At 39.2% G+C, this 26,224-nt stretch overlaps 1 protein-coding gene across 1 annotated transcript in view; it reads left to right on the top strand.

The window, feature by feature from the left end:
* The window catches only part of LOC127488697 (nuclear factor 1 C-type-like), a 186,526-nt gene extending 160,865 nt beyond the window's left edge, over positions 1-25,661 (top strand). Inside the window, exon 5 of the transcript XR_011384415.1 lies at positions 18,569-25,661. The gene's annotated coding sequence lies outside the window, so the exon portion shown is untranslated. The remainder of the gene's footprint in view (positions 1-18,568) is intronic.
* The last annotated feature ends 563 nt before the right edge of the window (positions 25,662-26,224 follow it).

The following is a 26,224-nucleotide window of genomic DNA, read 5'->3' as shown; positions in this document are numbered from 1 at the left end:
GCCAATGAGAAGAATTTTACATTTCTCCAATACCAGTTTTACTGCTATTTTCTGGGTCCATTTCTCCCGAATTCCACAACACTTTGTCCGGATATTGCTGGATCAAACCAGAAGTATCCGGTTCAGTCGTGGCTTTGTCAATCCCAGATCTTGCTACAACCTCTGTGTTTGTTTGTGTTTTCTGGACATTATCAATGGACTTCAACGTTTGGAATGAATTTTAGAAAGTTACATTTTGTTTTCTTGCTGCTAAATGCAATGGAGGGAACAGGATACACAAACCCTATACATTTGAGTTTTCTAGGCAGAATAATACAGTAACTGTGGGCAATATGAATTATTTGTTTTTAAACATGAAACTAAAGAAACTTCCCGATATGAAGAATATTATTTTCTCCAAAACCAGTTTGACTGCGATTTTCTGGGGCCATTTCACTCTAATTGCACAACACTTTGTCCGGATATGACTGGATGAATCTGGAAATATCCGGATTGGTTGTGTCTATCTGAAACCCAGATCTTGCTGCATCCTCTGTGTTTGTTTGTGTTTTCTAGACATTATCCATGGAGTTCTCGGGTTGGAATGAATTTTAGCATGTAGCATTTTGTTTTCTTGCTGCTGAATTAAATGGAGGGAACTGCATAGAAAAACCTTGCAAATTCGAGTTTTCTAGGCAGAATGCAACAGTCACTGTGGGCAAAATGGATTGTTTGTTTGTAAACATGATATTAAAGACACTTGCTGATGAGAAGAATTTTACTTTTCTCCAATACCCATTGTCTGTTATTTTCTGGGTCCATTTCACCTGAATTCCACAACACTTTTTCCGGATATGGCTGGATGTAACTGGAAATATCTGGTTCTGTTCTGGCTAACTCAATCCCAGATCTTGCACATCCTCTGTGTTTGTGTTTTCTGGACATTATCCATGCAATTCATGGTTTGGAATGAATTTTAGAAAGTTACATTTTGTTTTCTTGCTGCTGAATGCAATGGAGGGAACTGGATACACAAACCATACACATTTGAGTTTTCAAAGAAGAATGTTACAGTAACTCTGGGCAACATGAATTATTTGTTTGTAACATGACATTGCAGACACTTGCCGATGAGAAGAATTTTACTTTTCTCCAAAACCCGTTGTCTGTTAGTTTCTGCGTCCATTTCACCTGAATTCCACAACACTTTGTCCGGATATGGCTGGATCAAACCGGAAATATCTGGTTCTGTTGTGGCTATCTCAATCCAAGATCTCGCTGCAGCCTCTGTGTGTGTTTGTGTTTTCTGGACATTATCCATGGACTTCATGGTCTGGAATGAATTTTAGCATGTAATATTTTGTTTCCTTGCTGCTAACTTCAAAGATGGGAGCTGGATACAACAGCCCTACATGTTAGATTTTCCTAAGCACAATACTACAGTAACAGTGGGCAACAAAAATTACTGGTTTGTAAACATGACATTGAAGACCCTAGCCGATGAGAAGAATTTTACTTTTCTCCAACAGCAGTTTGTGATTTTCTGGGTCCATTTCACCATAATAACACAACACTTTGTCTGGATATGCTGGATCAACCCAGAAATATCCAGTTCTGTTGTGGCTAACTCAATCCCAGATCTTGCTACACCCTTGTGTTTGTTTGTGTTTTCTGGACATTATCCATGGACTTCATGGTTTGGAATGAATTTTAGCATGTAACATTTTGTTTTCTTGTTGCTGAATGCAATGGAGGGAACTGGATAAACAAACCATACACATCTGAGTTTTCCAGGAAGAATGTTACAGTAACCATGGGAAACATGAATTATTTATTTGTAAACATGAATTTAAAGACACTTGCCAATGAGAAGCACTTTTCTTTTCTCCAATCCAGTTTGACTGTGAATTTCTGTGTCAATTTGACCCAAATTCCACAACACTTTGTCGAGATATATATTAGTTGAAAACAGAAATATCTGGTTCTGTTCTGGCTAACTCAATCCCAGATCTTGCTACAGCCTCTGTGTTTCTTTGTGTTTTCTGGACATTATCCATGGACTTCATGGTTTGGAATGAATTTTAGCAAGTAACATTTTGTTTTCTTGTTGCTGACGGCAAAGAAGGGAACTGAATAGAAAAACCCTAGATATTAGAGTTTGCTAGGCAGAATATTACAGTAACCATGGGCAACAAAAATTATTGGTTTGTAAACATGACATTGAAGATACTTGCCGATGATCAGAATTTTACTTTTCTCCAAAATGAATTATTTGTTTGTCAACATGATATTACAGACACTTGCTGATGAGAAGAATTTACTTTTCTCCAAAACCAGTTTGACTGTTATTTTCTGTGTAGATTTCACCCAAATTCCACAACATTTTGTCCAGACATGGCTGGGTTAAACTGGAAATATCCGGTTCGGTTGTGGCTATCTCAATCCCAGATCTTGCTACAGCGTCTGTGTTTGTTTGTGTATTCTGGACATTATCCATGGACTTCGCGGTTTGGAATGAATGTTAGCAGGTAACATTTTGTTTTCTTGTTGCGGACTGCAATGGAGGGGACTGGATACACAAACCCTACACATTTGAGTTTTCTAGGCAGAATGTTATATTTCCCATGGGAAACATGAATTATTTGTTTGTAAACATGATCTTGAAGACACTTGCCGATGAGAAGATTTTTACTTTTCTCCAAAACCAGTTTGACTGTGATTTTCTGGGTCCATTTCACTGAATTCCACAACACTTTGTTTGATATGGCTGGATCAAACCAGAAATATCTGGGTCGGTTGTTGCTAACTATCTCTGATCTTGCTACAGCCTCTGTGTTTGTTTATGTTTTCTGGACATTATCCATGTACTTCACAGTTTTCAATGAATTTTAGCATGCAACATTTTGTTTTCTTGCTGTATACTGCAAAGATGGGAACTGGACACAAAAACCCTACACATTCGAGTTTTCTAGGCAGAATACTACAGTAACATGGACAACATCAATTCTTTGTAAATATGAAACTAAAGAAACTTTCCGATGACCAGACTTTTACTTTTCTCCAAAACCATTTTGACTGTGATTTTCTGGGTCCAATAATTCCAAATTCCACAATACTTTGTCCAGGTATGGCTGGATGTAACCAGAAATATCCAGTTCCCTTGTGGCTAACTCAATCCCCGATGTTGCTACAGCCTCTGTGTTTGTTTGTGTTTTCTGGACATTATCTATGGACTTCACGATTTGGAATGATTTTCAGCATGTAACATTTTGTTTTCTTGCTACTGAATTCAATGGAGGGAACTAGATATAAATCTGCATATTCAAGTTTTCTAGGCAGAATACTACAGTAACCGTGGGCAACATGATATGTTTTTTGTATACATCAGATTGAAGGCACTTCTGACTGAGAAGAATATTACTTTTCTCAAAACCAGTTTGCTTGTGATTTTCTGGGTCCATGACCCGTGAATTCCACAACACATTGTCAGGATATGGCTGGATCAAACTGGAAATATCCGGTTCTGTTGTGGCTAACTCAATCCCAGATCTTGCTACAGCCTCTGTGTTTGTTTGTGTTTTCTGGACATTATGCATGGACCTCACACTTTGGAATGAATTTTTCCATGTAACCTTTTGTTTTCCTGCTGCTGAATGCAATGGAGGGTATTGGATACAAAACCCTACATATTCCAGTTTTCTAGGTAGAATATTACAGTAACCATGGGAAACAAGAATTATTTATTGTAAACGTTAAAGTAAAGAGACTTGGTGATGAGAAGAATTTTACTTTTCTCCAAAATCAGTTTGAATGTGATTTTCTGTGTAAATTTCACCCAAATTCCACAACATTTTGTCCAGACACGGCTGGGTTAAACTGGAAATATCCAGTTCGGTTGTGGCTACCTCAATCCCAGATCTTGCTACAGCCTCTGTTTTTGTTTGTGTTTTTTTGGACATTATCCATGGAGATCACAGTTTGGAATGAATTTTAGCATGTAACATTTTCTTTTTTTTTGTTGCTGATGGAAAAGGAGGGAAGAGGATAAAGAAGCCCAACATAAAATTTGAATGTGTGGATGATTGGGTTCCATGGGGATCCCATTAGCGTTTGCTGACAAAAAAGAAAAAGTTACATGCTAAAATTCAGTCGAAACCCTAAAGTCCATAGATAATGTCCAGAAAACACTATCATAAGAGAGGCCATAGGAAGATCTGGGATGGAGATAGCAGCAACACACCAGATATTTCTGCTTTCATCCAGGCATATCCGGACAAAGTGGTGTGGAATCAGGTGAATTTTAATAAAAAAATGACCGTCAAAGCGCTTTAGGAAAAAGCACAATCTTTCCCTTCGGCAAGTGGATCCAATGTCATTTTTACAAACACAAATATCATGTTTGCTCGGGCTTCTGAATCTTTCTGAATAGAAAATTGGAATGTTGATGATTTGACTCCATGTGAAACCAATTAGCGTTTGCCGGCAGAAAACAAAAAGTTACATGCCAAAATTCACTCCAAACCATAAAGCCCGTAGATAATATCCTGAAAACACTATCATAAGAGAGGCTGTAGCAAGATCTGGGATGGAAATAAGAGCAACACACCAGATATTTATTCTTTCATTCTGTCTTATCTGGACAAAGTTGTGTGGTAATCCAGTGAAATTTATCCAAAAAATCACCATCAAAGTGGTTTTGGAGAAAAGCAGTATATCTTTCACTTAGGGAAGAGGATCCAATGTCATATTTAGAAACACAAATATCTTGTTTGCTCATGTTTCTGAAGCTTTCTGCCTTGAAAACGCGAATGGGTGGAGGATTTGATTCCATGTGGAACTAATTAGCGTTTGCCCTGCAGAAAACAAAATGTTACATGCTAAAATTCATTCCAAACCGTAAAGTCCATAGATAATCACCAGAAAACACAAACAAACTCAGAGGCTGTAGAAAGAACAGGGATTGAGATAGCCACAACACACCAGATATTTCAGCTTGCATTCAGCCTTATCCAGACAAAGTGGTGTGCAATTCGGGTGAAATTTAACCAAAAATTCACCGTCAAAGTGGTTTTGGAGAAAAGCACAATCTTTTTCTTCAGCAAGTGGATCCAATGTCATGTTTACAAACAGCAATATCATGTTTGGTCAGGTTTCTGAAGCTTTATGCCTAGAAAAAGCGAATGTTGGATGATTTAACTCTATGTGGAACCAAATAGCGTTTTCTAGCAGAAAACAAAAAGTTACATACTAAAATTTATTCAAAACCATGAAGTTTGTAATAAATCTCCAGAAAACACAAACAAACACAGAGGCTGTAGCAAGATCTGGGATTGAGTTAGCCACAACACACCGGATATTTCTGCTTACATCCAGGCTTATCTGGAGAAAGAGGTGTGGAATTCGAGCAAAATTTACCCAAAAATTCACCGTCAAAGTGTTTACAAGAAATGCACAATCTTTCTGTTCAGCAAGTGGATCCAATGTCATGTTTACAAAAACAAATATTATGTTTTCTTTGGTTTCTGAGGCTTTCTGCCTAAAAACACGAATGTTGAAGGATTTGACTCCATGTGGAACCAATTAGCGTTTGATGGTAGAGAACGAAATGTTACATGCTAAAATTCATTCAAAACCGTAAAGTCCATAGAAAATGTCCAGAAAACAAAAACAAACATAGAGGCTCTAGCAAGATCTGGGATTGAGATAGCCGCAAAACACCAGGTATGTCTGCTTTCATCCAGGCTTTTCTTTACAAAGTATTTTGGATTTCGTGTGAAATTCAACGAAAAATTCACTGTCAAAGTGGTTTAGGAGGAAAGCACAATCTTTCTCTATGGCAAGTGGATCCAACGTCATGTTTACAAATACAAACATCATGTTACCTATGGTTTCTGAGGCTTTCTGCCCCGAAAATGCAAATGTGTGGAGGATTTGACTCTATGTGAAACCAATTAGCGTTTGCTAGAAGAAAACAAAAAGTTACATGCTAAAATTCATTCCAAATCGTAAAGTCCGTAGATAATGTCCATAAAATGCAAACAAACACAGAGGCTGTAGCAAGATCTGGGATTGAGACAGCCACAACACGGCAGTTATCTCTGCTTTCATCCAGGCTTATCCAGAAAAAGTGGTGTGGATTTAGGGTGAAGTTTAACCAAAAATTCACCTTCAAAGTAGTTTTGGAGAAAAGCACAATCTTTCTCTTCGGCAAGTGGATCCAATGTCATGTTTACGAACACAAATATCATGTTTGCTTGGCTTGAAGCTTTCTGCCTAGAAAACTCAAATGTGTGGAAATATTGAATCCACATGGAACCAACTAGCGTTTCCCGAGGAAAACAAATGTACATGCAACAATTCATTCCAAACCCTGAAGTCCGTTATTCTTGTCCAGAAAACACAAACAAACACAGAGCTGTAGCAAGATCTGGATTGAGATAGCTCCAACACATAAGATATTTCTGCATTCATCCAGGCATAGCTGGAAAAGTGTTGTGGAGTTCAGGTGAAATTTAACCAACAAATCACTGTCAAAGTGGTTTTGGAGAAAAGCACCATCTTTCTCTTCGGCAAGTGGATAAAATATCATATTTACAAACAAAAATATCATATTTGCTCTGGTTTCTGAAGCTTTCTGTCTAGAATACTCGAATGTGTAGAGGATTTCACTCCATGTGGAACCAATTAGCGTTTGCCGGCAGAAAAGAAAACGTTACATGCTACAACACATTCCAAACCATAATGTTCATGGATAATGCCCAGAAAACACAAACAAACACAGAGGCTCTAGCAAGCTCTGGGTTTGATATAGCCATAATACTCCAGATATTTCTGCTTTCATCCAGGGTTATCCAGACAAAGTGGTATGGAATTCGTGTATAATTATATAAAAATCGCCGTCAAAGTGGTTTTGGAGAAAAGCACAATCTTTCTCTTCGGTAAGTGGATCCAATGTAATGTTTACAAACACAAATATCATGTTTGCTCGGGTTTCTGAAGCTTTCTGCCTAGAAAACTGGAATGTGTGTAGGATTTGACTCCATGTGGAACCATTCAGCGTCTGCCTGCACATAGCAAAATATTACATGCTAAAATTCATTCAAAACCATAAATTCCGTTGATCATGTGCAGAAAACACAAACAAACACAGAGGCTGTAGCAAGATCTGGGATTGAGATAGCACCAAGACACAAGATATTTGTGCTTTCATCTAGGCATATCTGAAGAAAGTTTGTGTAAGTAGGATGAAATTTAACCAAAAAATCACTGTCAAAGTGCTTTTGGAGAAAAGCACCAACTTTCTCTTCAGCAAGTGGATCCAATGTCATGTTTACAAACAAAAGTATCATGTTTTCTCAGGTTTCTGAAGCTTTCCCCCTAGAAAACTCGAATGTGTGGAAGATTTGACTCCATGTGGAACCAATTAGCATTTGCTGGCAGAAAACAAAATGTTACATGACAAAATTCATTCCAAACCATAAAGTCCGTAGATAATGCCCAGAAAAAAGAAATAAACACAGAGGCTGTAGCAAGATCTGGGATTGAGATAGCCACAACACACCAGATATTTCTGCTTTCATCCAGGCTTGTCCCGACAAAATGGTGTGGAATTCGTGTATAATTATATAAAAAAATCACCGTCAAAATGGTTTTGGAGGAAAGCACAATCTTTCTCTTCGGCAAGTGGATCCAATATCATGTTTACAAACACAAGTATCATGTTTGCTCAGGTTTTGGAGACTTTAAGCCTAGAAAACGTGAATGTGTGGAGCATTTGACTCCATGTGGAACCAATTAGTGTTTGCCTGCACCATGTAAAAAGTTACATGCTAAAATCATACAAAACCATAAAGTCCGTTGATAATGTCCAGAAAACACAAACAAACACAGAGGCCCTAGGAAGATCTGGGATTGAGATAGCCACAACGCAGATATTTCTGCTTTCATGCAGGCATATCCGGATAAAGTGATGTGGAATTCATGTGAAATTTAACCAGGCTGGGACAATTTAGTTTAATAAAAGTGGAGTAACGGTAGCCTCAGAAAAAGGATCTGGAAAAAATTGCAGAGGAAACTCTTCTGGATCTAGTGGCTGTGACTCGCAGGACCTACTGGGAGAACAAGGTTGCCCACTGCGTGGAAGCCGAGCCGTGGGAGTTGCAGGGTCTGCGCGCCAGTGCAGGAAGGGGAGTTGATGTCACACAGATACCAGTGGGGAGAGTTGGGATGCTCAGGGCTCCGAGTCCACACATCGGCACTGGAAGGGGAGGTGAGCTCAGTAACCTGAGACATTTGTGGGGAAACGGCAGTCAGAATCTAGAGGGGAGCGGGAAAGTTCACCAGACTGACTTCAGGAGAGAAGGAATAAAGGTGGGGGGTTTCTCTCTCTGCCAACCTTGCAAAGGTTGCAAGGTTGCAATGTTTGCAAGACTTTGCAAGAGTTTGCAAGGTTTGCAAGAGATAAGAGCAGGCCCCCACTCTGGATTTACATAACAACAGGGGAGAGCTAAGGAAATGAGTCACTACAATTCAGTAGCCTAGGCAACCCAGTGGGAGTCCAGAGGAGAAACAGAGCCTGCACAGACTCTTTGGGTAGAAGCCAAGGATCAGAAGCTAAATACCATCAATTCTGCACAGCCGTGCGGTGCGGTATTACTTACCTCCTGAATAAATAAATAAATAAAATAAATAAATAAATAGAGATTTACCATGCATAACCTGAGGGTGTCACCTTTGCACACCCGTAACCTGGAAGAACCAAGCAGAGCTCTCAGGCCACACCCATCTCAAGCCTCCAAGGCTCCTCCAACAGCAGGCAGTCCACTTAACACAGACATAGTATAATAAAAAAACAAACGCACAGTGACAAAAGAAGAATTAACTATGCCAAGCAACAAACACAGAAATCAAGGGAAGAAGACCAACGATGACACTATGATGCCTCCCAAGAAACAAAACACCCCAAGCCAAGATTATGAAGATGATGAGATAGAAGAAATGCAAGATACGGATTTCAAAAAATTTATGATACGAACATTTAGAAATTTTCAAAAGCAAATCCTTGAACTACAGAAATCCTTATTGGACAGGATTGAAAATCTGTCTGCTTTCTGCCTAGAAAACTCGAATGTGTGGAGGATTTGACTCCAGGTGGAACCAATTAGTGTTTGCCGGCAGAAAACCAAAATTTACCTGCTAAAATGCATTCAAACCGTAATGTCCATAGATAATATCCAGAAAACACAAACAAACACTAAGGCTGTAGCAAGATCTGGGATTGAGATCACCACAACACACCAGATATTTCTGCTTTAATCCAGGCATATCTGGACAAATTGTGGAATTCGGGTGAAATTTAACCAAAAAATCACCATCAAAGTGGTTTTGGAATATATCCCAGGCTTTTTGTTCGGTAATTGCACCCAATATCATCTTTGCAAACACAAATATCATGTTTTCTTGGGTTTCTGAAGCTCTCTGCCTAGAAAACTCGAATGTGTGGAGGATTTGACTCCATGTGGAACCAATTAGCGTTTGCCAGCAGAAAACAAAATGTTACATGCTAAAATGCGTTCAAAACAGCACAGTCTGCAGATAATGACCAGAAAACACAAAAACACACAGAGGCTGTAGCAAGATCTGGGACTGAGATTGTTAGAGTCTGCAAAAGCCCACTGCCCGAGGAATGAGTCCAAGAGACCTTTCTCTCCTGCAACTAGCAAAGGGTTAAAGATTTATTGATTATCCAGCATGCTGGGGCTGTCTTATCATCATGAGCAGAGAAGCCCCAAATAACCAAAGGTTAGGGTTTATAAAGGCAAAAACCGCAATACCAGGAAGGGGGAATGCATGGTTGTTATGCACGGTTGCTACACACAGTTGCTAAAATCAAAAGAGAGTACATAAAATCAAAAGAGAGTATATGGTTACTGGGGTCAACATAACCTAAAACATAAGTTAAAATAATATTTATCATAATCTTGACAATACCAGTTACAATCTTACAATTAGAATTAGGACTTGGAGGAGGAGGAAAGATAGCGGACTAGGAAGGGAGCACACTGATATTCTGGGGAGAGACAGTTTAATAAAAGTGGAGATACTGCAGATTCAAAGAAGAGTAGGGGAGGAAAAGCAGAAGAAACTCTTTCGGAACGCGTGATTCACAGTGGACCTGCGTGGAGAGCGTGGGAGTCCACAGTTCAGGACACCAGCGGCAGACTCAACACACCAGCGCTGGAACGCGAGGTGAGCTGAACCTCAATAGCCCAAGACACGGGCAGGCAAGTGGAGAGAGGAGACTAGAGGGAACGACCCCCAGGGGGGAAAGTTCACCAGGCTAACTGGAAGAGAGAGAGAGAGAGAGAAAAAAAAAGGTGACTGGTACAGACACGGGTTTCTCTCTCTCCGCTCACCTCTCAAGGGCGAGCAAGACAAAGAGCAGGCGCCATCTTGGACATACGTCATAAGCAGAGCGACCTCAGGTCTGCACCGGCCCTGAGCCTGGCAGAAAAACCTGACTCTGGGCGGGGCGAATTAACAGGAGATTAGGACCTAGTAAATTTGTGGTGCTACTGAACTGAGACTGTGAAAAAAGAGACGGTGGGGGAGAGAACTCACGGAATTCACGTGAGTACTCTCAAGAGATGCTACAATTCCGTAACTTTGGCAACCCAGTGGGAGACTGAAGGAGAATTTGAGCCCACGCTGAGGGCCGAACAGATTCCCTGTGTGGTCCTTGGGAAAGAGCTTCCGATCTCTGGCTCCTGTGGGTATATCATTTGCCTGCTAACTACCTCCAACTTCGTTCAGCTGTGCGGAATTACTTCCCTTTTGAATCAAAAAAAGAAAGAGAGAGAGAGAGAGAGATATTTACCACGCCTAACCTGGGAGTGTCACCTTTGGCACACCATACAGAGCTCTCATGCCACACCCATCTCAAGCCTCTAAGGCTCCATCAAAAACAGACAGTCCACTTAATCTAGAGTCATAGTATAATAAGAAAAAACACCACAGTGAAGAAAGCAAATATCTCCAATATGCCAAATAACAAATGCAAAAACCGAGGCAATAAAAACAAGAAAGTCACCATGACGACCCCAAATGAAAAAGACACCCCAATTCAAGAATATGAAGATGATGAGTTAGAATAAATGCAAGAAGCGGATCTCAAAAAATTGATAAGAACATTAAGAAGTTCTCAAAAACAAATTCTTGAACTACAGAAATCCTTAATGGACAAGATAGAAAATCTCTCTCGTGAAAGTGAAATATTAAGGAGGAATCAAAATGAAAAGAAACAACTAGTACAACAGGAAACTGTGATAGTGACGAGAAATCATAATGAAGTGAAGAATTCAATAGATCAAATGAAAAACACAATAGAGAGCCTTACAAACAGAATGGGTGAAGCAGAAGAGAGAATATCGGACTTAGAAGACAGAGAACAGGAAAGGATACAGTCAGACCAAAGAAAAGAAGAGAAATTAGAAATCTAAAACATATTGTCGGGAATCTTCAGGATACTATTAAAAAACCAACATTCGAGTTCTAGGAGTTCCTGAAGGCATGGAGAGGGAGAAAGGATTAGAAGGCCTTTTTAGTGAGATATTAGCAGAAAATTTCCCAGGTTTGGAGGACAGAGACATCCTAGTACAGGAAGCTCACAGAACCCCTAATAAACACGACCAAAAGAGATCCTCACCACGACACATTGTAATTAAACTCTCCACAGTGAAACATAAAGAAAACATCCTAAAATGTGCAAGAGAGAAATGTCAGATTACTCTCAGAGGATCTCCAGTTAGACACACAGCTGACTTCTCATCAGAAACCCTACAAGCTAGGAGGGAATGGCAAGATATAGGCCAGGTACTAAGACAGAAAAACTGCCAGCCCACAATATTATATCCTGCAAAGCTCTCATTTGTGAATGAAGGTGAAATAAAGACTTTTCATAGCAAACAGAAATTGAAAGAATTTGTCGCCACTCGTCCAGCCCTGCAACAGATGCTTAAAGATGTGTTACACACAGAAACACAGAAACACGGTCATCAATATGAAAGAAGGTAAATGAAGGAAAGCTCACAGCAAAAGATCACAGGGAATTCAAAGCATATATTAGAACTTATCTTTGGCAAATGGCAGGGCAAAGTTACCACTTTTCATTAGTCACATTGAACGTGAATGGCCTGAACTGTCCAGTTAAAAGACACCAATTGGCTGATTGGGTTAAGGAACAAAACCCATCTATTTGCTGCTTACAAGAAACACATCTTTCCAACAAAGATGCATACAGACTGAAAGTGAAAGGCTGGAAAAAGATATTCCATGCCAACAGAAATGGACAAAAGAGCGGGCGTAGCCATCTTAATATCGGACAACATAAACTTTACCACAAAAACTGTTAAGAGAGACAAAGAGGGGCACTATATAATGATTAAGGGATCAATACAACAAGAAGATATAACAATTATCAATGTATATGCACCTAACTACAGGGCACCAGTTTATCTAAAAGATTTGTTAACAGACTTAAAGGGAGACTTAGACCCCAATACAATAGTACTGGGGGACTTCAATACTCCACTCTCAGAAATAGACAGATCATCCGGACAGAAGATCAACAAGGAAACAGCAGATTTAAATGACACTATAGCCCAAATGGATCTAACAGATATATACAGAACTTTCAATCCTACAGCTAAAGATTTTACATTCTTCTCAGCAGTACTTGGAACCGTCTCTAGGATTGACCACATACTAGGCCATAAAGCAAGTCTCAGCAAATTCAAAAGAATTAGAATCATACCATGCAGCTTCTCAGACCATAAAGGAATGAAGTTGGAAATTAGCAACTCAGGAATCCCTAGAGCATACGCAAACACATGGAGATTGAACAACATGCTCCTGAATGAACAATGGGTCATAGAAGAAATTAAAAGAGAAATCAAAAACTTTCTGGAAGTAAATGAGGATAACAGCACAACATACCAAAACTTATGGGACGCAGCAAAAGCAGTGTTAAGAGGAAAGTTTATATCAATAGGTGCCTACATCAAGAAATTGGAAAGGCACAAAATAGATGAGCTTTCAACGCATCTCAAGGACCTAGAGAAACTGCAGCAAACCAGACCCAAATCTAGTAGGAGAAGAGAAATAATTAAAATCAGAGAAGAAATCAACAGGATTGAATCAAGAAAAACATTACAAAAAATCAGCCAAACGAGGAGCTGGTTTTTTGAAAAAATAAACAAAATTGACACCCCATAGGCCCAACTAACTAAAAAAAGAAAAGACCCAAATCAATAAAATCAGAGTTGAAAAAGGAAACATAACAACAGACACCACAGAAATAAAAAGAATCATCAGAAATTACTACAAGGACCTATATGCCAGCAAACAGGAAAATCTATCAGAAATGAATAGATTCCTGGACACATGCAATCTACCTAAATTGAACCAGGAAGACATCGAAAACCTAAACAGACCCATAACTGAGACAGAAATTGATACAGTAATAAAGGCCCTCCCAACAAAGAAAAGCCCAGGACCAGATGGATTCACTGCTGAATTCTACCAGACATTTAAAGAAGAACTAATTCCAATTCTTCTCAAACTATTCAGAACAATCGAAGAAGAGAGAATCCTCCCAAATTCTTTCCATGAAGCCAGCATCACCTTAATTCCTAAGCCGGAAAAAGATGCAGCACTGAAAGAGAATTACAGACCAATATCCCTGATGAACATAGATGCAAAAATCCTCAATAAAATTCTCGCCAATAGAATGCAACAACACATCAGAAAGATCATCCACCCAGACCAAGTGGGATTTATCCCTGGTATGCAGGGATGGTTTAATGTGCGCAAGACAATCAATGTGATACACCACATTAACAGACTGCAGAAGAAAAACCATATGATTATCTCAATAGATGCCGAGAAAGCATTTGATAAAATACAACACCCGTTCATGATGAAAACTCTAAGCAAAATGGGTTTTGAAGGAACATTCCTCAATACAATCAAAGCTATCTATGAAAAACGCACAGCCAACTTCCTATTGAATCTGGAAAAGTTGGAAGCATTTCCACTGAGATCTGGTACCAGACAGGGATGCCCACTCTCACCACTGCTATTCAATATAGTTCTGGAGGTTCTAGCCAGAGCTATTAGGCAAGAAAAAGAAATTAAAGGGATACAAATTGGGAAGGAAGAACTCAAACTATCTCTCTTTGCAGATGACATGATTATTTAGAGGACCCAAAGAACTCTACTAAGAGACTATTGGAACTCATAGAAGATTTTGGCAAAGTAGCAGGGTATAAAATCAATGCACAATAATCAACAGCCTTTTTATACGCAGACAATGCCTTGGCTGAGGAAGAACTGCTAAGATCAATCCCATTCACTATAGCTACAAAAACAATCAAATACCTTGGAATAAACTTAACCAAGGATGTTAAAGATCTCTACGATGAAAATTACAAAACCTTAAAGAGAGAAATAGAAGAGGATACCAAGAAATGGAAAAATCTTCCATGCTCATGGATTGGAAGAATCAATATCATCAAAATGTCCATTCTCCCAAAAGCAATTTATAGATTCAATGCAATACCAATCAAGATACCGAAGACCTTCTTCTCAGATCTGGAAAAATGGTGCTGAAATTTATATAGAGACACAGGAGACCTCAAATAGCTAAAGCAATCTTGTAAAACAAAAACAAAGCCGGAGGCATCACAGTACCAGATTTCAGGACATACTACAGGGCAGTTGTAATCAAAACAGCATGGTACTGGTACAGAAACAGATGGATAGACCAATGGAACAGAATTTAAACTTCAGAAATCAACCCAAACATCTACAGCCAACTTATATTTGATCAAGGATACAAAACCAATTCCTGGAGCAAGGACTGTCTATTCAATAAATGGTGCTGGGAAAACTAGATTTCCACATGGAGAATCATGAAGCAAGACCCCTACCTTTCACCTTACACAAAAATCCACTCAACATGGATTAAAGGCCTAAATCTACGACCTGACACCATCAAGTTATTAGAGAACATTGGAGAAACCCTTCAAGATATTGACACAGGCAAAGAGTTTCTGGAAAAGACCCGGGAGGCACAGGCAGTCAAAGCCAAAATCAACTATTGGGATTGCATCAAATTGAGAAGTTTCTGTACTGCAAAAGAAACAGTCAGGAAAGTGAAGAGACAACCGACAGAATGGGAAAATATATTTGCAAACTATGCAACTGATAAAGGGTTAATAACCAGAATCTAAAAAGAAATCAAGAAACTCCACAAAAACAAAACAAAGAACCCACTTAAGAGATGGGCCAAGGACCTCAATAGACATTTTTCAAAAGAGGAAATCCAAATGGCCAACTGGCACATGAAAAAATGTTCAAGATCACTAGCAATCAGGGAAATGCAAATCAAAACCACAATGAGGTTTCACCTCACCCCGGTTAGAATGGCTCACATACAGAAATCTACCAACCATAGATGCTGGCGAGGATGTGGGGAAAAAGGGACACTAACCCACTGTTGGTGGGAATGCAAACTGGTGAAGCCACTATGGAAGTCAGTCTGGAGATTCCTCAGAAACCTGAAGATAACCCTACCATTCAACCCAGCCATCCCACTCCTTGGAATTTACCCAAAGGAAATGAAATTGGCAAAGAAAAAAGCAGTCTGCACATTAATGTTTATTGCAGCTCAATTCACAATAGCTAAGACCTGGAACCAACCCAAATGCCCATCAACAGTAGACTGGATAAAGAAATTATGGGACATGTACTCTATAGTATACTATACAGCAGTCAAAAACAATGAAACCCAGTCATTTGCAACAAGATGGAGGAAACATCATGCTGAGTGAATTAAGCCAGCCCCAAAGGGACAAATATCATATGTTCCCCCTGATTGGTGACAACTAACTGAGCACCAAAGGGGAAACTTGTTGAAGTGAAATGGACACTGTGAGAAACAGTGACTTGATCAGCTCTTGTCCTGACGGTTGATGTACAATGTAATACTTTATCCATTTTAGTATTTTTTTTTGTTCTAGTAGCATTGGTTGAACTTGTAACTAACACACAATTATTCTTAGGTGTTTATATTTTAACTGAAAAGTGATCCCTGTTAGGAATTTGGAAAACATTATGTTGAGTGAAATAAGCCAATCCCAAAGGGACAAATACCACTTGTTCTCCCTGATAGGTGACAACTAACTGAGCACCAAAAAGGAAACCTGTTAAAGTGAAATGAACACTATGAGAGACGGTGACTTGACCAGCCTTCAACCTGACTGTTGATGAGCAGCTTAATATGTTATCCCTCTTAGTATTTTTTTGTTTGTTCTACTTAATACTTTTGATTGAATACTGTAATAAATACACAATTCTTCTTAAGTGCTGAAACTTAACTGAAAAGTGATCACTGTTAAATATAAGAGTGGGATTGAGAGGGAAGAGATGGAGATGTGCAATTCGGGACATGCTCAAGCTGACTTACCTCAAACAGTAGAGTTAGAAACATACCAAGGGATTCCAATTCAATCCCATCGAGGTGGCATGTACCAATGCCATCTCACTAGTCCCAGTGATCAATTTCTGTTCACAATTGATCATAATGATAGGACTAAGAGCCAAAGGGAGCATATAAACAAGACTAGTGTCTGCAAATACTAGCTGATAGAATAAAAAAGGGAGAGAATGGTCCAACATGGGAAGTGAGATACACAGCAGACCCATAGAATGGCAAATGTCCTAACAGCACTCTGGCCTCATAATCAGCCCTTAAGCCATGCGGATCCGGCTGAAATGCCCATGAGAGTATTTCAGGCATGGAAAGCCAAGACACTCTGGGGGAAAAAAAAAACTAAATGAAAGATCTCCGCGAGTGAGATCCCAGTGGAAAGAATGGGTCATCAAAGAAGAAGGTACCTTTCTCTGAAGGGAGGAGAGAACTTCCACTTTGACCATGGCCTTGTCTAAAAATGATTAGAGTCAGTGAACTCAGGGGGCTTCCATAGCCTTGGCAGCTCATGACAAGAGCCTAGGGTGATTACTGATGCCATAGACAGGAGTGTTAATTTGTTAAGTCAACAACAGGAGTCACTGTGCACTTACTCCTCATGTAGGATCTTTGTCCTTAGTGTGCTGTACATTGAGATTTAATGCTATAACTAGTACTCAAACAGTATTTTTCACTTTATGTTTCTGTGTGGGAGCAAGCTGTTGAAATCTTTACTTAATGTATGCTAAACTGATCTCCTGTATATAAGGAGAATCGAAAATGAATCTTGATATGAATGGAAGGGGAGAGGGAGTGGATAAGGGGAGGGTTATGGGTTGGAGTGACGTTATGGGGGGAAGCCATTGTAATCTATATTCTGTACTTTGGAAATTTATATTCATTAAATAAAAGTTAAAAAAAAGAATTAGGACTTGACATTAACGTAAGACACAGACAAATCACATCTTTATTATTAGCCCAGGTAACCCAGGTGCAACCTTTCTACTTTTAAGCTTGAGCAATCATGCTAGGGGGTTTTTGTGCTCTGCCAAGGGTGATGGAGTGCACTGCTATTGTCCGACAATGTGAGATCATACTTTCAGACCAGAGTCTCACGGTGGGAGGGGGTGTTTCTCAGAATGGAGTCTCAAGTGCTTCAAAATGGAGTCTCTACTGTCAAGGTACTACTTCACTCTGTCTTATTTTTACAGCTGTACCATGAAGGTTTAAACCTGTAAGCTTAAGCTTAATTTTTACACCAGCACATATACAATTTTAACTCTTGAAGATAGCCACAACACACCAGATATCTCTGCTTTCATCGAGGTATATCCAGACAAATTGTTGTGGAATTCAGTGAAATTTAACCAAAATATCACCGTCAATGTAGTTTTGGAGAAAAGCACAATCTTTCGTTCAGCAAGTATATTCAATGTAATGTTTAAAACGGAAATATCATGTTTTCTCGGGTTTCGGAAGCTTTCTGCCTAGAAAATTCGAATGTGTGGAGGATTTGACTTCATGTGGAACGGATTGGTTTTTGCAGGCAGAAAAGAAAATGTTACATGTTAAAATGCATTCAAAACAGCAAAGTCCACAGATAATGTCCAGAAAACACAAACAAACACAGAGGCTGTAGCAAGATCTGGGATTGAGAAAGCAACAACACACCAGATATTTCTGCTTTCATCCAGACGTATCCAGAAAAATTGTTGTGGAATTCAGGGGAAATTTAACCAAAAAATCACCGTCAGTTTGTTTTGGAGAAAAGCACAATCTTTCTGTTCGGCAAGTAGATCCAATGTCATGTTTACAAACACAAATATCATGTTTTCTCGGGTTTCTGAAGCTTTCTGCCTAGAAAACTCGAATGTGTGGAGGGTTTGAATCTATGGTAACCAATTAGCGTTTGCCAGTAAAAAAAAAAAGAAAGTTACATGTTAAAATGCATTCAAAACTGTAAAGTCCGTAGATACTGTTCAGAAAACACAAACACAGAGGGTGTAGCAGAACTGGGATTGAGATAGCCACAACACACCAGTTATTTCTGCTTTCTTCCAGGCATATCTGGACAAATTATTGTGGAATTCGGGTGAAATTTAACCAAAAAATCACCATCAAAGTGGTTTTGGAGAAAAGCACAACTTTCTGTTCGGCAAGTGCACCCAATGTCATGTTTACAAACACAAATATCATGTTTTCTTGGGTTTCTGAAGCTTTCTGCCTATAAGAGTTGAATGCGTGGATGTTTGGACTGCATGTGTAATCATTAGCGTTTGCTGGCAGAAAACAAAAAGTTACTTGTTAAAATTCATTCAAAACCGTAAAGTCCGTAGATAATGTCCAGAAAACACAAACACAGAGGCTGTAGCAAGATCTGGGATTGAGATCGCCACAATACACCAGATATTTCTGCTTTCATCCAGGCGTAAAAAGAAAGATGTTGTGGAATTCGGGTGAAATTTAATGAAAAAATCACCTTTACAGCATTTTTGGAGAAAAGCACTATCTTTCTGTTTGTCAAGCACATCCAATGTCATGTTACAAGCACAAATATCATGTTTTCTTGGGTTTCTGAAGCTTTCTGCCTAGAAAACTTCAATGTGTGGAGGTTTTGAATCCATGTGGAACCAATTAGTGTTTACCGGCAAAAAAAAATAAAAGTTACATGTTAAAATACCATTCAAAACCATAAAGTCCGTAGATACTGACCAGAAAACACAAACAAACACAGAGGCTGTAGGAAGATCTGCGATTCAGATCACCACAACACACCAGATATTTCTGCTTTCATCAGGCATATCCGGATGTATTGTTGTGGTTTTTGGGTAAATATTAACCAAAAAATCACCATCAAAGTGGTTTTGGAGAAAATCCCAATTTTTCTGTTTGGCAAGTGCATCCAATGTCATGTTTACAAATACAATTATCATGTTTTCTTCGGTTTCTGAAGCTGTCTGCATAGAAAACACGAACGTGTGGAGGATATGACTCCATGTGGAACCAATTAGCATTTGCCGGCTGAAAACAAAAAGTTACATACAAGAAAGCATTCAAAACTGTAAAGTCCATAGATACTGAGCAGAAAACACAAACAAACACAGAGGCTGTAGGAAGATCTGGGATTGAGATAGCCACAACACACCAGATATTTCTGCTTTCTTCCAGACATATCCAGACAAATTGTTGTGGAATTCAGGTGAAATTTAACCAAAAAATCACCGTGAAAGTGGTGTTGGAGAAAAGCACGATCATTCTGTTCAGCAAATGCATCCAATGTCATGTTTACAAATACAAATATCATGTTATCTTGGGTTTCTGAAGCTTTCTGCCTAGAAAACTCGAATGTGTGGAGGATTTGACCACATGTGGAAACAATTAGCGTTTACCAACAGAAAACAAAAAGTTACATGCTAAAATGCATTGAAAACTGTAAAGTCTGTTGAAAATGTCAAGAAAACACAAACACAGTGGCTGCACAAGATCTGGGATTGAGATAGCCACAATGCACCAGATATTTCCTCTTTCAGCCAGGCATATCCGGACAAATTTTTGTGGCATTTGCATGAAATTTAACCAAAAAATCACTGTCAAAGTGGTATTAGAATATAGCCCAAGCTTTCTTTTCAGCAAGTGCACCAAATATCATCTTTGCAAACAAAAATATCATATTTTCTTGGGTTTCTGAAGCTTTCTGCCTGGAAAAGTCGAATGTGTGGAGGATTTGACTCCAGGTGGAACCAATTAGCGTTTGCCAGCTGAAAACAAAAACTTACATGCTAAAATGCATTCAAAACCGTAAAGTCCATAGATAATGTCCAGAAAACACAAACAAACACAGAAGCTGTTGCAAGATCTGCGATTGAGATCGCTACAACACACCAGATATTTCTGCTTTCATCCAGGCATATCTGGACTAATTCTTGTGGAATTCGGGTGAAATTTAAACAAAAAATTACCGTCAAAGTGGTTTCAGAATATACCCCAAGATTTCTGTTCATCAAGTGCACCCAATATCATCTTTACAAACACAAATATCATGTTTTCTCGGGTTTTTGAAGCTTTCTGCTGGAAAACACGAATGTGTGGAGGATTTGACTCCATGTGGAACCAATTAACGCTTGCCGGCAGAAAACAAAAAGTTACATGCTAAAGTGTATTCAAAACCATAAAGTCTGTAGATAATGACCAGAAAACACAAACAAACACAGGGATTGCACAAGATATGGGATTGAGATCACAACAACACACCAGATATTTCTGCTTTCATCCAGGCATATCTGGACAAAGTGTTGTGGAATTTGGGTGAAATGTAACCAAAAATTCACCATCAAAGTGGTTTTGGAGAAAAGCCCCATCTTTCTGTTCGGCAAATGCATCCAATGTCATCTTTACAAACACACATATCATGTTTTCTTTCTTCTGAAGCTTTCTGCCTAGAAAACTCGAATGTGTGGAAGATTGACTCCATGTGGAACCAATTAGTGTTTGCCGGCAGAAAACAAATGTTACATGCTAAAATGTATTCAAAACCATAAAGTCCGTAGATAATGTCCAGAAAACACAAACATAGAGGCTGTAGCAAGATCTGGAATTGAGATCGCACAACACTCCAGATACTTCTGCCATCAGCCAGACATATCCGGACAAACTGTTGTGGAATATGGATGTATTTAACCAAAAATCACCGTCCAGTTGTTTTGGAGAAAAGCACATCTTTTTGTTCAGCAACTGCATCCCATGTCATGTTTACAAACACGAATATCATGTTTTCTCGGGTTTCTGAAGCTTTCTGCCTGGAAAAGTCGAATGTGTGGTGGATTTGACTCCATGTGGAACCAATTAGCATTTGTGGGCAGAAGGGAAAATGTTACATGCTAAAAAGCATTCAAAACTGTAAAGTCCGTAGATACTGACCAGAAAACACAAACAAACACAGAGGCTGTAGCAAGATCTGGGATTGAGATAGCCACAACACACCAGATATTTCTGCTTTCTTCCAGACATATCCAGACAAATTGTTGTGGAATTCAGGTGAAATTTAACCAAAAAATCACCGTCAAAGTGGTTTTGGAGAAAAGCACAATCTTTCTGTTCAGGAAATGCATCCAATGTCATGTTTCCAAACACAAATATCACATTTTCTCAGGTTTCTGAAGCTTTCTGCCTTGCAAACTCGAATGTGTGGATTACATGACTGCATGTGGAACCAATTAGCATTTGCCGCAGAAAACAAAAAGTTACATGCTAAAATGCATTCAAAACCGTAAAGTCTGTAGATAATGTCCAGAAAACACAAGCAAACACAGAGGCTGTAGCAAGATCTGGGATTGAGATAGCCACAACACACCAGATATTTCTGCTTTCATCCAGGCATATCCAGACAAATTGTTGTGGAATTTGGGTGAAATTTAACGAACAAATCACGGTCAGAGTGGTTTTGGAATATAGCCCAAGCTTTTTGTTCTGCAAGTGCATCCAATGTCATGTTTACAAACACAAATATCATGTTTTCTCGGGTTTCTGAAGCTTTCTTCCTAGAAAACTCGAATGTGTGGAGGATTTGATTCCATGTGGAAGAAATCAGCGTTTGCTAGCAGAAAACAAAAAGTTACATGCTAAAATGCATTCAAATGTAAAGTCATTAGATAATGTCCAGAAAACACAAACACAGAGGCTGTAACAAGATCTGGGATTGAGATAACCACAACACACCAGATATTTCTTCTTTCAATCCAGGCACATCTGGACAAACTGTTGTGGTTTTCAGGTCAAATTCAACCAAAAAATCACCGTTAAATTGGTTTTGGAGTAAATCCCAATCTTTCTGTTCAGCAAGTGCATCCAATGTCATGTTTAAACACACTAATACCAATTTTTTCTCCGGTTTCTGAAGATTTCTGTCTAAAAAAATCGAATGTGTGGAGGATTTGACTCCATGTGGAACCAATTAGCATTTGCAGGCAGGAAACAAAATGTACATGGTAAAATGCATTGATAACCGTAAAGTCCATAGATAATGTGCAAAAAGCATAAACAAAAACAGAGGCTAAAGAAAGTTCTTTGATTGAGATAGCCACAACACACTAGATATTTCTGTTTTCATCCACGCATATATGGACAAATTGTGGTGGAATTCGTGTGAAATTTAACCAAAAAATCAGCGTCAGAGTGGTTTTGGAGAAAAGCCCAATCTTTCTGGTCGGCAAATGCATACAATGTCATGTTTACAAACACAAATATGTTTTCTCAGGTTTCTGAAGCTTTCAAACTGGAAAACTGGAATGTGTGGTGGATTTGACTCCATGTGGAACCAATTAATGTTTCCTAGCGGAAAATAAAAGTTATATGCTAAAATGCATTCAAAACCGTAAAGTTTGTAGATAATGTCCTGAAATCACAAACAAACACAGAGGCTGTAGAAAGATCTGGGATTGCGATAGCCACAACACACCAGATATTTCTGCTTTCATCCAGGCATATCCGGACAAATTGTTGAGGAATTCAGGTGAAATTTAACCAAAAAGCCACCATCAATGTGATTTTGGAAAAAGCACAATCTATCTCTTTGGCATGTGCATCCAATGTCATGTTTACAAACACAAATATCATGTTTTCTCAGATTCTGAAGATTTCTGCCTAGGAAACTCGAATGTGTGCGGTATTTCACTACATGTGGAACCAATTAGCGTTTGCTGGCAGAAAACAAACTGTTACATGCGAAAATGCGTTCAAAACCATAAAGTTGGTAGATAATGTCCAGAAAACAAAAACAAACACAGAGGCTGTAGCAAGATCTGGGATTGAGATAGCCACAACAAACCAGATATTTCTGCTTTCATCCAGGCATATCCGGAAAAGTTGTTGTGGTTTTTGAGTGAAATTTAACAAAATCATCACCGTCCAAGTGGTTTTGGAGAAAAGCCCAAGCTTTTTGTTCTGCAAGTGCATCCAATGTCATGTTTACAAACACATATATCATGTTTTCTCGGGTTTCTGAAGCTTTCTGCCTAGAAAACTCGAATGTGTGGAGGATTTGACTCCATGTGGAACCAATTAATGTTTGCCAGCAGAAAATAAAAGTTATATGCTAAAATGCATTCAAAACCGTAAAGTCGGTTGATAATGTCCAGAAATCACAAACAAACACAGAGGCTGTAGGAAGATCTGGGATTGAGATCGCCACAACACACCAGATATTTCTGCTTTCATCAGGAATATCCGGATGTATTGTTGTGGTTTTTGGGTAAATATTAACCAAAAAATCACCATCAAAGTGGTTTTGGAGAAAAGCACAATCTTTCTGCTCAGCAAGTGCATCCAATGTCATGCTTACAAACACAAATATTATGTTTTCTCGGGATTCTGAAGCTTTCTGCCTAGAAAATCGAACGTGTGCAGTATGTGACTACATGTGGAAGCAATTAGCGTTTGCTAGCAGAAAACATAATGTTACATGCTAAAATGCATTCAAAACCGTAAAGTCCGTAGATAATGTCCAGAAAACACAGACAAACACAGAGGTTGTAGCAAGATCTGGGATTGAGAGAGCCAGAACACAACTGATGTTTTTGCTTTCCACCAGGCGTATCCTGAAAATTGTTGCAGAATTTGGGTGAAATTTAACCAAAAACTCACCGTCAAAATGGTTTTGGAAAAAAGCACAATCTTTCTGTTCAGCAAGTGCATCCAATGTCATGTTTACAAACAAAAGTATCACATTTTCTCAGGTTTCTGAAGCTTTCTGCCTAGAAAACTCGAATGTGTATAGGATTTGACTCCATGCGGAACCAATTAGCGTTTTCCGGCAGAAAAGTAAATGTTACATGCTAAAATGCATTCAAAACCGTAAAGTCCGTAGATAATGTCCAGAATACACAAACACAGAGGCTGTAGGAAGATCTGGGATTGAGATAGCTACAACACACTATATATTTCAACTTTCATCCAGGCATATCTGGACAAGTTGTTTTGGTTTTCAGGCAAAATTTAACCAAAAAATCACTGTCAAAGTGGTTTCAGAGAAAAACGCAAGCTTTCTGTTCGGCAAGTGCATCCAATGTCACGTTAACAAACACAAATATCATGTTTTCTTGGGTTTCTGAAGCGTTCTGCCTAGAAAACTCGAATGTGTGGAGGATTTGACTCCATGTGGAACCAATTTGCGTTTGCCAGCAGAAAAGAAAACGTGAAAAAAGCCAAAGAAATCCAAGAGTCCTTTGTGATATTTGGCTTAATTTAATCACAAGATAATCGGCTGCTTCCGGATTCATCCACCTCTCCCAGCTAACTGGCTGTGCAATTCTGATTTAATTAGCCTGAAAATTGAACTCACACTGGATTTGAAGGGAATTAATATTTGTCCCCTCAGAAAAAGTGTCTCATTTCTTTTTCCAAAACACAAAAACTCCTCTTGGTCATGTTTCCTGTAGATTTCTATGCATGAAATGCAATACGATATGTTTTTTATTTCATAATGGATACTCTGTCTTAACTCTTGTTTGTGTTGCATCAGAATACAAAATTTGGGAAGGAAGAAGGCAAAACAAACTCAGACTCAGAATAAATTTAGGAAATTGCCGCTCAAGAAAGCAAAAATTGGCTGATGCACCCAAAACCATGACAGAAATCCAGAATTGAAGCAAGCCAACAGTTGTGCCCTGATTGAAAATGACCATTCCTCCCATGCCCTGAACTCCATATTCCAGCCTCAAATCCAAAGCTCACATTAGAAAATTCATTACAAGCCATGAGAAATAAGAAAAATGTGAAAAAAGCCGAAGAAATCCAAGAGTCCTTAGTGATATTGGGCTTGATTTAGTCACAAGGAAACCGGCTGCATCCAGATTCATCCACCCCTCCCAGCTGACTGGCTGTGGAATTCTGATTGAATTAACCTGAAAATCACACTCACACTCGATTTGGAGGGAATTAATATGGGTCCCCTCAGCAAAATGGTACCAATTCCTTTTCCAAAAAACAAAAACTCTTCTTGGTTGTGTTACCTGTAGATTTGTAAGCATTAAATACCAATTTGTTGTGTTTTTTTTTTTTATTTCATATTGGATACTCTGTCAAAACTCTTGTTTGTATTGCGCCAGAATAAAAAATTTGGGAAGGAAGGAGGTGAAACAAACTCAGGGTCAGGTTTAGGTTTAGGGTTAGGGTCAGGGTTAGGGTTAGGGTTAGGACTATGGCTATGTTTAGTGTTAGGGTTCTGGTTAGGGTTAGGGTTAGGGCTAGGTTTAGGGTTCGGGTTAGGGTTAGTGTTAGGGTGAGGGTTAGGGTTAGGGTTAGGACTAGGGTTAGAGCTAGTGTTAGAGTTAGGGTTGGAAAGAGCTAGGGCTAGGTCTAGGGCTAGGGTTAGGGTTAGGGCTAGGGCTATGTTTAGGTTTAGGGTTAGGGTTAGGGTTAGTGTTGGGGCTAGGACTAGTGCTAGGGCTGGGGTTAGGGTTAGGGTTAGGGCTAGGTTAAAGGTTAGGTTCAGGGCTAGGGTTAGTGTTAGGGTTAGGGCTAGGGCTAGGGCTAGGGCTATTGTTAGGTTTATGGTTAGGGTTAGTGTTAGGGCCAGGGCTAGGGCTAGGATTAGGGCTACGGTTAGGGTTATGGTTAGGATTAGGGTTAGGGCCAGGGTTAGCATTAGGGTTATTGCTAGAGTTAGGGCGAGGGCGAGGGTTAGTGTTAGTGTTAGGGTTAGGGTTAGGGGCATGGTTAGGT

The sequence above is a fragment of the Oryctolagus cuniculus genome, chromosome 19 (assembly GCF_964237555.1).
Source record: "Oryctolagus cuniculus chromosome 19, mOryCun1.1, whole genome shotgun sequence".
NCBI classification, from domain to species: domain Eukaryota; kingdom Metazoa; phylum Chordata; class Mammalia; order Lagomorpha; family Leporidae; genus Oryctolagus; species Oryctolagus cuniculus.
The sequence above is the reverse complement of the archived record's forward strand: the minus strand, read 5'-3'. Positions and strand labels throughout refer to the sequence as shown.